This window comes from Cynocephalus volans, chromosome 3 (genome assembly GCF_027409185.1).
Source record: "Cynocephalus volans isolate mCynVol1 chromosome 3, mCynVol1.pri, whole genome shotgun sequence".
Taxonomy (NCBI): domain Eukaryota; kingdom Metazoa; phylum Chordata; class Mammalia; order Dermoptera; family Cynocephalidae; genus Cynocephalus; species Cynocephalus volans.
The window spans coordinates 75,314,786-75,329,780 of NC_084462.1; the positions used below are offsets into that span (position 1 = coordinate 75,314,786).

At 39.6% G+C, this 14,995-nt stretch overlaps 1 protein-coding gene across 2 annotated transcripts in view; it reads left to right on the forward strand.

The window, feature by feature from the left end:
* CSNK1G1 (casein kinase 1 gamma 1) overlaps positions 1-14,995 on the forward strand; it is a 176,916-nt gene that overhangs the window by 61,880 nt on the left and 100,041 nt on the right. The gene's annotated exons all lie outside the window — the stretch shown is intronic.

The window sequence follows — 14,995 nt, forward strand, 5'->3', positions numbered from 1 at the left end:
AACACCTGAGACTGGTGATTTATAAAGAACAGAGGTTTATTTGCTTATGATTCTGGGATAGCTGCATCTAGTGTGGGCTTCAGGCTGCTTCTACTCAGGGCGGAAAGTGGCTGGAAGCGGAAAGTGGCTGGAAGCTGGCAGGTACAAGCAGATCACATGGCAAGAGGAAGCAAGTGGGGGGGGAGGTGCCAGGGTCTTTTAAACAACCAGCTCTCACAGGAACTGATGGAGCGAGAACTCACTCAAGACTCCCTCCTCCCAGGGAGATCATTAATCCATTCATGAGGGAGCCACCCCCATGACTCAAACAGTTCCTCAAACTGCCACATTTCCACATGAGTTTTGAAGGGGCAACATGTCCAAACTCTTATCTCAACTTAGCTGTTGAGACTATATTATTATAAAGACTCATGTTAAGGAACTTTGGCCCTTGGGAGAACAGGAGGGTGGGAACATAAGATGATTATTTGTTATCTCTGTTACTTCTCGTGATCCTGCAAAAGAAGATGGAATAAGTCATACCTCTTATCTCTCATAGAGAGCCTTGGGGAAACATCACTACACTAGTCAGAGATCACTGGGTGCAGAATTAAATTTCGGGGTGCTGCGAATGAATTTATTTTTACTGGTAGAAGGGTGGCAACTTGGAATTTCAAGACCTGACTAGAATAATGAAAGGGTCTTTACATTTAGAGATACATTCATGCTCAGGTTAGCAAAGCCAGCAGATGCCACTGAGAATAGGAGTAAGATGTGTAATTTCACACTGCTTGACTTCCTAGCAACTGCTGAGTTGCTTTTGCAGCTAGTTTTGTGAATATTCATTTGTGTAATGGATTGACTTTGTTTTAACATCACAATACTACTTGCATTAAATAGATCATGACATAAGCATCCACGAAATTATTGCTGAGGGGCAGTTTCTAATGCATATAAATTTATGCATTCTCAAAATCATCAGAAAGTTGTTTAATTTCTATGAAGGTGAATAAAAACCTTGGTCAGTGAACACTGGAAATCTGTTCGATCACTTAAGTCTAGATTTATATTATAAGTTTATATGAGAATGGCAAAATCCATTCAGTTAAAAGGATAAATTTGTAGCTCATATATATTTTCTGAGTAATAGAGTATTGTGTTTTATTTCTTCTCATGAATCTTGGATACTTTAGATATTTTTCATTTTGACTTAACATGTAGTCAGTAGAAAGATCTTGTCTTTCTTTTCAAGTGGGTTTATTCTTGTGTGCCTATTGGGTTTCTATTAGCCCTTGGGACCATATTGTTATGACATTGTATCTAGAAATACTCTTTGTCAGCAGAAACCAGAAAAGATACTTTTCAGAATCATTTGGCATTTTCCCAGCAATAGAATAGACTGTATAACCCATTCTATCATTCTCTTGCTCTAGTATTAGTAAGTAGAAGATTATGCAGACTACAGGAAATTCCAAACTCAAGGCAAGTGCAGATAGGTCTCCACTATGTGTATCACCTTTAAGGCCCTACTTCGCCAAACTCTTTTCCTTTTCTAGCCATACTGTCTCTACTGTCCCTCAAACAGCTAAGTGTATTTCTTCTTCAGAGTCTTTATACTTGCAATTCTTTCTACCTGCAGAATTCTTTCCCTTAAATTTTCCATAGCTAGTTGTTTCTCATCTTTCAGGCCTCTGCCTATATATTACCTTTTTGGAGAAACTGACTTCTCTCCCAACCCCTTTTAAAGTAGCACATTTCTCCTCTAGCACGTTCTGTACCATAAAACTGCTTTATTTGAGTCACCACTTTGATTGCTATCTAAAATAACCCTGTGTATTTGTTTACCTGTTAATTACTTCTAGTTACTTGAGTATAAACTCCTTGGAGGGCACAGAGTTTCTTTTTGTATTGTTTACAGTTATTTATGAAATGAGTGGATAAATAGCTACATGAATAAGAGGAAGGGAAAAAAATTTAAGCATGAGCTCCAGGTATGTGGGAGTGGTGGTAGGTAGTGACCTTAGTATTTAGGTAGACCCATTGATTCCAAACAACCAAAAAAACGATGTAGTATTTAGTGCATTTTGGTTCTCTATAAACTTTTCTACCTCATCTTTCATTTAACATCCATTTCTTGAATATTTAATAGCATGTTAGACTTTAGAAAGGATAGAAAGAATACCGAGATGTCATTTCTGTCCCTAAAAATATATCAGTCTTGTGGTAGAGAAAAAGAAAGACAAATACAATACAAAGTGATAAGTATTATAATAGATTGTATAAAAACTACATTGGCAGAGGAAGTTGATGAAAGTTTCAGAGAGGAGGTATTTGATAATAGGACAAGATTTCCACTGGTGGACACAAGGGAGAAGAGTTCTCCAGCTGCAAGATGCACAAGCGCTAGATGTTGTGAAAGTGTCCAGTATATTAGAGCAGCAGCTAGTTATACATGACTGGGTCATAGGATGTGAACTGAAAGAAAAGTAATAAATGAAGCTGTCAGGTAAGTCGAGACCAGTCTGTGAACAGTTTGTATGGTATTAAAGCATTTGTAACTTTATCCTGTAGACAATGGGGTGGAATCATCAAAGGTTTTACAACAGAGGCCCTTGGGGTGGGAGGAAATGGGTGCTCCTTTTTTCTCATATGTATTCTGGAAAGATAATTGTTAGTTGTAAGATTAGATCACTGTTGCTTTGTGTTGCTTTGCCCCCCACAATTTGTCACCCCACTTACCCTGGGTGATGGAGCTGCAAAGGATTACTCAAAGCCCATCTCTTCTAAACAGTGAGACACCCCAAAGTGGTTAATTTCCCACCAGAACCCTCAAGCGAGAGGCATCGCTTCCTTGGGAAATTAACCCCGAACTGGGGTTCTCTTCCTGCATTTATGTTCCAGGCAAGGAAGTTACAGAAGGAGACATAGGTGGAGTTGTAGTTTAACAATATAGGCTGGTAACTTTCAGTGAAACAAGCCAGATGACTTTCCAGTAAGGCTATCAACAAGAGCTTGCTCTTAGCAAACATTCCGTCTCACAGAAGCAATTTCTTTTTTTTTTTTTTTTTTTTTAAATTTTATTTTGTCGATATACATTGTAGCTGATTAATGCTCCCCATCACCAAAACCTCCCTCCCTTCTCCCTGCCCCCCTCCCCCCAACCATGTCCTTTCTGTTTGTTTGTTGTATCAACTTCAAATAATTGTGGTTGTTATATCTTCTTCCCCCCCCCCCCGGGTTTGTGTGTGTATGTGTGTACGTGTGTGTGAATTTATATATTAATTTTTAGCTCCCTCCAATAAGTGAGAACATGTGGTATTTCTCTTTCTGTGCCTGACTTGTTTCACTTAATATAATTCTCTCGAGGTCCATCCATGTTGTTGCAAATGGCAGTATTTCATTCGTTTTTATAGCTGAGTAGTATTCCATTATGTAGATGTACCACATTTTCCGTATCCACTCATCTGATGATGGGCATTTGGGCTGGTTCCAACTCTTGGCTATTGTAAAGAGTGCTGCGATGAACATTGGGGAACAGGTATACCTTCGACTTGATGATTTCCATTCCTCTGGGTATATTCCCAACAGTGGGATGGCTGGGTCGTATGGTAGATCTATTTGCAATTGTTTAAGGAACCTCCATACCATTTTCCATAGAGGCTGCACCATTTTGCAGTCCCACCAACAATGTATGAGAGTTCCTTTTTCTCCGCAGCCTCGCCAGCATTTATCGTTCATAGTCTTTTGGATTTTAGCCATCCTAACTGGGGTTAGATGGTATCTCAATGTGGTTTTGATTTGCATTTCCCGGATGCTGAGTGATGTTGAGCATTTTTTCATATGTCTGTTGGCCATTTGGATATCTTCCTTAGAGAAATGCCTACTTAGCTCTTTTGCCCATTTTTTAATTGGGTTGCTTGTTTTCTTCTTGTAAAGTTGTTTGAGTTCCTTATATATTCTGGATATTAATCCTTTGTCAGATGTATATTTTGCAAATATTTTCTCCCACTCTGTTGGTTGTCTTTTAGCTCTGTTAATTGTTTCTTTTGCTGTGCAGAAGCTTTTTAGTTTGATATAATCCCATTTGTTTATTTTTCCTTTGGTTGCCCGTGCTTTTGGGGTGGTATTCATGAAGTCTGTGCCCAGTCCTATTTCCTGAAGTGTTTCTCCTATGTTTTCTTTAAGAAGTTTTATTGTCTCAGGGTGTATATTTAAATCCTTAATCCATTTTGAGTTGATTTTAGTATACGGTGAGAGGTATGGATCTAGTTTCATTCTCCTGCATATCGATATCCAGTTATCCCAGCACCACTTGCTGAAGAGGCAGTCCCTTCCCCAGTGAATAGGCTTGGTGCCTTTGTCAAAGATCAGATGGCAGTAAGTGTGTGGGTTGATTTCTGGATTCTCTATTCTATTCCCTTGGTCAGTGTGTCTGTTTTTATGCCAGTACCATACTGTTTTGGTTATTATAGCTTTGTAGTATAGCTTAAAGTCAGGTAGTGTTATGCCTCCAGCTTTATTTTTTTTGCTGAGCATTGCTTTGGCTATCCGTGGTCTTTTATTGTTCCATATAAATGTCTGAATAGTTTTTTCCATTTCTGAGAAAAATGTCTTTGGAATTTTGATGGGGATTGCATTGAATTTGTATATCACTTTGGGTAGTATGGACATTTTCACTATGTTGATTCTTCCAATCCAAGAGCATGGAATATCTTTCCATCTTCTTGTATCCTCTCTAATTTCTCTCAGCAGTGGTTTGTAGTTCTCATTATAGAGATTTTTCACCTCCTTGGTTAACTCAATTCCTAAGTATTTTATTTTTTTGGTGGCTATTGTAAATGGGCAGGCTTTCTTGATTTCTCCTTCTGCATGTTCACTATTGGAGAAAAGAAATGCTACTGATTTTTGTGTGTTGATTTTGTATCCTGCTACTGTGCTGAAATCATTTATCAATTCCAACAGTTTTTTTGTAGAGGTTTTAGGCTGTTCGATATATAGGATCATGTCATCTGCAAACAGGGACAGTTTGACTTCATCTTTTCCAATCTGGATGCCCTTTATTTCCTTCTCTTCTCTGATTGCTCTGGCTAGTACTTCCAACACTATGTTGAATAGGAGTGGTGAGAGTGGGCATCCTTGTCTAGTGCCTGTTCTTAAAGGAAAAGCTTTCAGCTTTTCCCCATTCAGGATGATATTGGCAGTGGGTTTGTCATATATGGCTTTAATTATGTTGAGATACTTTCCCTCTATACCTAACTTATAGAGGGTCTTTGTCATGAATGAGTGCTGAACTTTATCAAATGCTTTTTCAGCGTCTATAGAGATGATCATATGGTCCTTGTGTTTGAGTTTATTAATATGGTGTATCACATTTATTGATTTGCGTATTTTGAACCAACCTTGCATCCCTGGGATGAATCCCACTTGATCGTGATGAATAATTTTTCGTATGTGTTGCTGTATTCTGTTTGCTAGTATTTTAGTGAGGATTTTTGCATCTATATTCATCAAGGATATCGGCCTGTAGTTTTCTTTTTTGGTTATATCTTTACCTGGTTTTGGTATCAGGATGATGTTTGCTTCATAGAATGAGTTTGGGAGATTTGCGTCCGTTTCAATCTTTTGAAATAGTTTCTAAAGAATCGGTGTCAATTCCTGTTTGAATGTTTGGTAAAATTCTGCTGTGAATCCATCTGGTCCTGGGCTTTTCTTTGTTGGGAGCCTTCTGATAACAGCTTCAATCTCCTTTATTGTTATTGGTCTGTTCAAATTTTCTACGTCTTCACGGTTCAGTTTTGGGAGCTTGTGTGTGTCCAGAAATTTATCCATTTCCTCCAGATTTTCAAATTTGTTGGCGTATAGTTGTTTATAGTAGTCTCGAATGATTCCTTGTATTTCAGATGAATCAGTTGTAATATCGCCTTTTTCATTTCTAATTTTTGTTATTTGAGTCTTCTCTCTTCTTTTTTTTGTTAGCCATGCTAATGGTTTGTCAATTTTATTTATCTTTTCAAAAAACCAACTTTTTGATTCGTTGATCTTTTGAATTGTTTTTTGGTTTTCAATTTCATTCAGTTCTGCTCTGATCTTAATGATTTCTTTCCGTCTGCTAACTTTAGGATTGGATTGTTCTTGTTTTTCTAGTTCTTTAAGGTGAAGTGTTAGGTTGTTCACTTGCCATCTTTCCATTCTTCTGAAGTGAGCATTTAATGCAATAAATTTTCCCCTCAATACTGCTTTTGCAGTATCCCACAGGTTTTGGTATGATGTATCATTGTTTTCATTAGTTTCAATAAACTTTTTGATTTCCTGCTTGATTTCTTCTTGGACCCATATGTCATTAAGTAGAATGCTGTTTAATTTCCATGTGTTTGTATAGTTTCCAGAGTTTTGTTTGTTATTAATTTCTAGTTTTAATCCATTGTGGTCTGAGAAGATACATGGGATAATTCCAATTTTTTTGAATTTATTGAGACTTGATTTGTGACCTAATATGTGATCTATCCTGGAGAATGATCCATGTGCTGATGAGAAGAATGAATATTCTGAGGTTGTTGGGTGGAATGTTCTGTAGATATCTGCCAATTCCAATTGGTCTAGAGTCTTGTTTAGATCTTGTGTTTCTCTACTGATTCTTTGCCTAGATGATCTGTCTAATATTGACAGTGGAGTGTTCAGGTCCCCTGCTATTATGGTATTAGTGTCTATTTCCTTCTTTAGGTCTAATAGAGTTTGTTTTATAAATCTGGCTGCTCCAACATTGGGTGCGTACATATTTATGATTGTTATGTCTTCTTGATGGATCAGTCCTTTTATCATTAAGTAGTGTCCCTCATTGTCTCTTTTTATGGTTTTTAGTTTAAAGTCTATTTTGTCAGATATAAGAATAGCCACTCCAGCTCGTTTTTCTTTTCTGTTTGCATGGTAAATCTTTTTCCATCCTTTCACTCTTAGTCTATGTGAATCTTTATGGGTGAGGTGGGTCTCTTGTAGGCAGCATATAGTTGGGTCCTGCTTTTTGATCCAGTCAGCCAGTCTGTGTCTTTTAATTGGGGAATTTAAGCCTTTAACATTAAGAGTTGTTATTGAAAGGTGTTGATTTGTTCCTAGCATTTTATTGGTTGTTTGGTTGTCTTAGGTGTCTTTTGTTCCTTGCTTTCTGATTTACTGTTTGGTTTCTTTGTTTGTTGGTTCCTTAGGTTGTAGATAGTGTTTTTGTTAGCTTGTTTTCTCTTCTTGAATGCCATTTTTATTGTACTAGCGGGTTTAGATTTTTCTTAGGTTTTTATGGCAGTGGTAGTTATTTTTCAGGAACCAAACCCAGTACTCCCTTGAGGATTTCTTGTAAGGGTGGTCTTGTGGTAGTGAACTCCCGCAGTTTTTGTTTGTCTGAGAAATATACTATTTGCCCCTCATTTCGGAAGGATAGCCTTGCAGGGTAGAGTATTCTTGGCTGGCAATCTTTGTCTTTTAGTATTTTGAAAATATCAACCCATTCCTTTCTAGCTTTTAGGGTTTGTGATGAAAAGTCTGATGTTAACCTGATTGGGGCTCCCTTATAGGTGATTTGACGCTTCTCTCTTGCAGCTTTTAAGATTCTCTCTTTGTCTCTGAGTTTTGCCAATTTGACTATGACATGTCTTGGAGAAGGCCTTTTTGGGTTGAATACGTTTGGAGATCGTTGAGCTTCCTGGATCTGAAGATCTGTGATTGTTCCTATACCTGGGAAGTTTTCTGCCACTATTTTGTTGAATATGTTTTCAATGGAATCTCCATTTTCCTCCCCTTCTGGAATACCCATGACTCGGATATTTGAGCGCTTGAGGTTGTCTGATATCTCTCTCAGATTTTCTTCCATGTCCTTGATTCTTTTTTCTTTCTTTTTGTCTGCTTGTGTTATTTCAAACAGCCCATCTTCAAGTTCAGAGGTTCTCTCTTCAACTTCGACAAGCCTGCTGGTTAAACTCTCCGTTGTGTTTTTTATTTCGCTGAATAACTTCTTCAGTTCAGCAAGTTCTGCTACATTTTTTTTCAGGACATTGATTTCCTTGTATATTTCCTCTTTCACATCCTGTATACTTTTCCTCATTTCATCATGATGTCTAGCTGAGTTTTCTTGTATCTCATTCAGTTTCCTTAGAATTATCACTCGAAATTCCTTGTCAGTTATTTCAAGGGCTTCTTGTTCTATAGGATCTAGAGTATGAGATTTATTAACTTTTGGTGGTGTACTTTCTTGATTTTTTATATTTCTGGTGTCTTTTTTTTGGTGTTTATTCATTGTGGCAGGGGGTTTCACAGTCCACCAGTTTAAGACTAATGACTAACTAGGATGTTGCTGTGGTTTCCAATTTGGTATGGCTCCCGCCGTGACTGCTCAGTTGGCCTCTAGTGTCTTGTGTGTGTGGTTGCCTCGGGTCTTGGGCTTCTCCGGGGATCCACCTTTCTAGTCAGCTTGTACTCTGCTGGGCTGGTGGATCACGTACCACAGGGTGTGTGGTCTCTGTTGAGCTTTCACTTTCTGTACAGGACTTCTCCCCGTTCCGTGTGCTCTGGCCCAGGCTGTTAGATCGTGCAGTGGCGACCCCACCGGGTGTGTGGTTTCTGTCGAGTCTCCGCCTCCCTGGCCGCACGTCTCCCCCCTCTGTGCACACTGTGCTGGGCTGGGGTGTGTCTTCTGCACCCCTCGTCTATCAGCTGGGCCTTCAAGACCCTGCTCAGCACCGCCTCGCCCAGGAAGTCTACCAGGTTTCTGCTAGGCACAGACGACCGGTCTCTCTGGGTGCCTTTGTAGCACTGTGTAGATCTTTCTCGGGTCTTGTTCACCTTTGTATCCCCCCGGTATAAACCGAGTCTAGTGCTCGCCTGCAGCCTGCTCTCCGGCAGGTTCAAGCGGACCTGGGAACTCTCCTACCACACTATTCCCAACCAGAAATTCGTTAGGCTTTTTTCCAAACTGGTGGTCGCAGAGATGGTATCTGCCTCCCAGTAACAGGAAGTTTACCAGGCCGGAGTCCAGGGTGTGGTGGAGTGACAGTCGGCCCGCCCGTACTTCCTAGCCCTCCCAAAACTGGTCGGGACGCCCCACACCCCCAGCCCTGCCAGAGAACCGCGGAGGGAGTGGGAGAGGAGGTCGGCCCGCAGGGTCCGGAAAGCCCCGGGCCAGGCCAAGCAAATGGGCTCAGTGATGGCCGAGCATGGCGGAGCTGCCCGCACCTGGGAAAATGGAGGCAGCACCGTGGCAGTGAGTGGCCTGGTGGTGCAGGCGGGAGCCGCGTGGGCATCCACCCCCCGAACAGAGCTGTGCCAGGGATCACTCACAGTGCTGTGCCAGGTCGGGCGCTCGCTCTGTCTCTGGTTTGTTGCCTTCCGTGTTCTCGGCGCTGCCGCCTCGGGCTGTTCAGTCGCGGTGCCGCTCGGGCGCTCCCAGGAATCTTCTTTAATGCCGGCCTGAAACCTCGAATCCTGAATAGGGCAGCTGGCCGCCTTCAGTGCGGCCCCAGCCTCCGGGATCCTGGCTGCATCCACAGCAGCCCTGGCGCCGTGTTCCCTGTTTCAAGACTCGCTTTTGCAGCTAAGAATCAGTTCTTTTCCTGCTCCACACTTCAAAGCTGTTGCCTGTAAATGAGGCAGCCTCTCCTGCCGGGGGCAAAGTGGCGTTGAGCCCCCACGACCGGCTAGCAGCAGCAGACCTCCCTTAAGAGATGGCGAGAGGAAGGTCCACAAGTTTCCCGGCTGCCTGAGGCCCAGTGACCACCTTTTCCACCTCAGCTACTCCGCGCCAGCCGCCGCAGCCGCCGCCATCTTGAAACTCCTCCTCACAGAAGCAATTTCACAGTATCTTTTTTTTTTTTTTTTTTTTCTCTTTGTTGGGTTATTTATTTATTTATTTATTTATTTATTTATTTATTTATTTATTTTTAACCTTTACTTTCCTGATATACATTGTGGTTGATTATTGTTGCCCCTTACCAAAATCTCCCTCCCTCCTCCCTCTTCCCCCTCCCCCCCAACAATGTCCTTTCTGTTTGCTTGTCGTATCAACTTCAAGTAATTGTGGTTGTTATATCTTCTCCCCGCCTCCAGGTTTTTTTTTTTTTTTTTTTTTTTTTTGGTGTGTGTGTGTGTGTGTGTGTGTGTGTGTGTGAATTTATATATTAATTTTTAGCTCCCACCAATAAGTGAGAACATGTGGTATTTCTCTTTCTGTGCCTGACTTGTTTCACTTAATATAATTCTCTCAAGGTCCATCCATGTTGTTGCAAATGGCAGTATTTCATTCGTTTTTATAGCTGAGTAGTATTCCATTGTGTAGATGTACCACATTTTCCATATCCACTCATCCAATGATGGACATTTGGGCTGGTTCCAACTCTTGGCTATTGTAAAGAGTGCTGCGATGAACATTGGGGATCAGGTATACCTTCGACTTGATGATTTCCATTCCTCTGGGTATATTCCCAGCAGTGGGATGGCTGGGTCATATGGTAGATCTATCTGCAATTGTTTGAGAAACCTCCATACCATTTTCCGTAGAGGCTGCACCATTTTGCAGTCCCACCAACAATGTATGAGATTTCCTTCTTCTCCACCTCGCCAGCATTTACTGTTCAGAGTCTTTTGGATTTTAGCCATCCTAACTAGGGTTAGATGGTATCTCAGTGTGGTTTTGATTTGTATTTCCTGGATGCTGAGTGATGTTGAGCATTTTTTCATATGTCTGTTGGCCATTTGTATATCTTCCTTAGAGAAATGCCTACTTAGCTCTTTTGCCCATTTTTTAATTGGGTTGCTTGTTTTTTTCTTGTAAAGTTCCTTGTATATTCTGGATATTAATCCTTTCTCAGATGTATATTTCACAAATATTTTCTCCCACTCTGTTGGTTGTCTTTTAACTCTGTTAATTGTTTCTTTTGCTGTGCAGAAGCTTTTTAGTTTGATATAATCCCATTTGTTTATTTTTCCTTTGGTTGCCCGTGCTTTTGGGGTGGTATTCATGAAGTCTGTGTCCAGTCCTATTTCCTGAAGTGTTTCTCCTATGTATTCTTTAAGAAGTTTTATTGTTTCAGGGTGTATATTTAAATCCTTAATCCATTTTGAGTTGATTTTAGTATATGGTTAGAGGTATGGGTCTAGTTTCATTCTCCTGCATATGGATATCCAGTTATCCCAGCACCATATGCTGAAGAGGCAGTCCCTTCCCCAGTGAATAGGCTTGGTGCCTTTGTCAAAGATCAGATGGCAGTAAGTGTGTGGGTTGATTTCTGGATTCTCTATTCTATTCCATTGATCAGTGTGTCTGTTTTTATGCCAGTACCATACTGTTTTGGTTATTATAGCTTTGTAGTATAGCTTAAAGTCGGGTAGTGTTATGCCTCCAGCTTTTTTTTTTTTTTTTTGCTCGGCATTGCTTCAGCTACGCGTGGTCTTTTATTATTCCATATAAATGTCTGGATAGTTCTTTCCATTTCTGAGAAAAATGTCTTTGGAATTTTGATGGGGATTACATCGAATTGTATATCACTTTGGGTAGTATGGACATTTTCACTATGTTCATTCTTCCAATCCAAGAGCATGGGATATCTTTCCATCTTCTTGTATCCTCTCTAATTTCTCTCAGTAGTGGATTGTAGTTCTCATTATAGAGATTTTTCACCTCCTTGGTTAACTTAATTCCTAAGTATTTTATTTTTTTGGTGGCTTTTGTAAATGGGCAGGCTTTCTTGATTTCTCATTCTGCATGTTCATTATTGGAGAAAAGAAATGCTACTGAGTTTTGTGAGTTGATTTTGTATCCTGCTACTGTGCTGAAATCATTTATCAATTCCAAGAGTTTTTTTGTAGAGGTTTTAGGCTGTTCGATATATAGGATCATGTCATCTGAAACAGGGACAGTTTGACTTCATCTTTTCCAATCTGGATGCCCTTTATTTCCTTCTCTTCTCTGATTGTTCTGGCTAATACTTCCAACACTATGTTGAATTGGAGTGGTGAGAGTGGGCATCCTTGTCTATTTCCTGTTCTTAAAGGAAAAGCTTTCAGCTTTTCCCCATTCAGGATGATATTGGCAGTGGGTTTGGCATATATGGCTTTAATAATGTTGAGATACTTTCCCTCAATACCTAACTTATAGAGGGTCTTTGTCATGAATAAGTGCTGAACTTTATCAAATGCTTATTCAGCATCTATAGAGATGATCATATGGTCCTTGTGTTTGAGTTTATTAATATGGTGTATCACATTTATTGATTTGCGTATTTTGAACCAACCTTGCATCCCTGGGATGAATCCCACTTGATCATTTTGAATAATTTTACATATGTGTTGCTGTATTCTTTTTGCTAGTATTTTAGTGAGGATTTTTGCATCTATATTTATCAAGGATATCGGCCTGTAGTTTTCTTTTTTGGTTATATCTTTACCTGGTTTTGGTATCAGGATGATGTTTGCTTCATAGAATGCGTTTGGGAGATTTGCATCTGTTTCAATCTTTTGGAATAGTTTGTAAAGAATCGGTGTCAATTCCTTTTTGAAAGTTTGGTAAAATTCTGCTGTGAATCCATCTGGTCCTGGGCTTTTCTTTGTTGGGAGCCTTCTGATAACAGCTTCAATCTCCTTTATTGTTATTGGTCTGTTCAAATTTTCTACGTCTTCATGGTTCAGTTTTGGGAGCTTGTGTGTGTCCAGAAATTTATCCATTTCCTCCAGATTTTCAAATTTGTTGGCGTATAGTTGTTTATAGTAGTCTCGAATGATTCCTTGTATTTCAGATGAATCAGTTGTAATATCGCCTTTTTCATTTCTAATTTTTGTTATTTGAAACTTCTCTCTTCTTTTTTTTTGTTAGCCATGCTCATGGTTTGTCAATTTTATTTATCTTTTCAAAAAACCAACTTTTTGATTCGTTGATCTTTTGAATTGTTTTTTGGGTTTCAATTTCATTCAGTTCTGCTCTGATCTTAATGATTTCTTTCCATCTGTAACTTTAGGTTTGGATTGATCTTGTTTTTCTAGTTCTTTAAGGTGAAGTGTTAGGTTGTTCACTTGCCATCTTTCTATTCTTCTGAAGTGAGCATTTAATGCAATAAATTTCCCCCTCAATACTGCTTTTGCAGTATCCCACAGGTTTTGGTATGATGTATCATTGTTTTTATTAGTTTCAATAAATTTTTTGATTTCCTGCTTGATTTCTTCTTGGACCCATATGTCATTAAGTAGAATGCTGTTTAATTTCCATGTGTTTGTATAGTTTCCAGAGTTTCGTTTGTTATTGATTTCTAGTTTTAATCCACTGTGGCTTGAGAAGATACATGGGATAATTCCAATTTTTTTGAATTTATTGAGACTTGATTTGTGACCTAATATGTGATCTATCCTGGAGAATGATCCATGTGCTGATGAGAAGAATGAATATTCTGAGGTTGTTGGATGGAATGTTCTGTAGATATCTGCCAATTCCAATTGGTCTAGAGTCTTGTTTAGATCTTGTGTTTCTCTACTGATTCTTTGCCTAGATGATCTGTCTAATATTGACAGTGGAGTGTTCAGGTCCCCTGCTATTATGGTATTAGTGTCTATTTCCTTCTTTAGGTCTAATAGAGTTTGTTTTATAAATCTGGCTGCTCCAACATTGGTTGCGTACATATTTATGATTGTTATGTCTTCTTGATGGATCAGTCCTTTTATCATTAAGTAGTGTCCCTCATTGTCTCTTTTTATGGTTTTTAGTTTAAAGTCTACTTTGTCAGATATAAGAATAGCTACTCCAGCTCGTTTTTCTTTTCTGTTTGCATGGTAAATCTTTTTCCATCCTTTCACTCTTAGTCTATGTGAATCTTTATGGGTGAGGTGGGTCTCTTGTAGGCAGCATATAGTTGGGTCCTCCTTTTTAATCCAGTCAGCCTGTCTGTCTTTTGATTGGGGAATTTAAGCCTTTTACATTAAGAGTTGTTATTGAAAGGTGTTGATTTGTTCCTAGCATTTAATTGGTTGTTTGGTTGTCTTAGGTGTCTTTTGTTCCTTGCTTTCTGATTTACTGTTTGGTTTCTGTGTTTGTTGGTTCCTTAGGTTGTAGATAGCGTTTTTGTTTGCTTGTTTTCTTTTCACGAATGCCATTTTTATTATACTAGTGGGTTTTGATTTTTCTTGGGTTTTTATGGCAGTGGTAGTTATTTTTCAGGAACCAAACCCAGTACTCCCTTGAGGATTTCTTGTAAGGGTGGTCGTGTGGTAGTGAACTCCCGCAGTTTTTGTTTGTCTGAGAAATATACTATTTGCCCTTCATTTTGGAAGGATAGCCTTGCAGGGTAAAGTATTCTTGGCTGGCAATCTTTGTCTTTTAGTATTTTGAATATATCATCCCATTCCTTTCTAGCTTTTAGGGTTTGTGATGAAAAGTCTGATGTTAGCCTGATTGGTGCTCCCTTATAGGTGATTTGACGCTTCTCTCTTGCAGCTTTTAAGATTCTCTCTTTGTCTCTGAGTTTTGTCAGTTTGACTATAACATGTCTTGGAGAGGGCCTTTTTGGGTTGATTACGTTTGGAGATCGTTGAGCTTCCTGGATCTGAAGATCTGTGATTGTTCCTATACCTGGGAAGTTTTCTGCCACTATTTTATTGAATATGTTTTCAATGCAATCTCCATTTTCCTCCCCTTCTGGGATACCCATGACTCGGATATTTGAGCGCTTAAGGTTGTCTGATATGTCTCTCAGATTTTCTTCAATGTCTTTGATTCTTTTTTCTTTCTTTTTGTCTGCTTGTGTTATTTCAAACAGCCCATCTTCAAGTTCAGAGGTTCTCTCTTCAACTTCGACAAGCCTGCTGGTTAAACTCTCCGTTGTGTTTTTTTTTGTTTGTCTGTTTGTTTGTTTGTTTTGTCTTTTTGGTGACCAGCACTCAGCCAGTGAGTGCACCGGCCATTCCTATATAGGATCCGTACCCGCGGCAGGAGCGTCTCCGCGCTCCCAGCGCAGCACTCTCCCAAGTGCGCCACGGGCTCGGCCCCTCCCTTGTG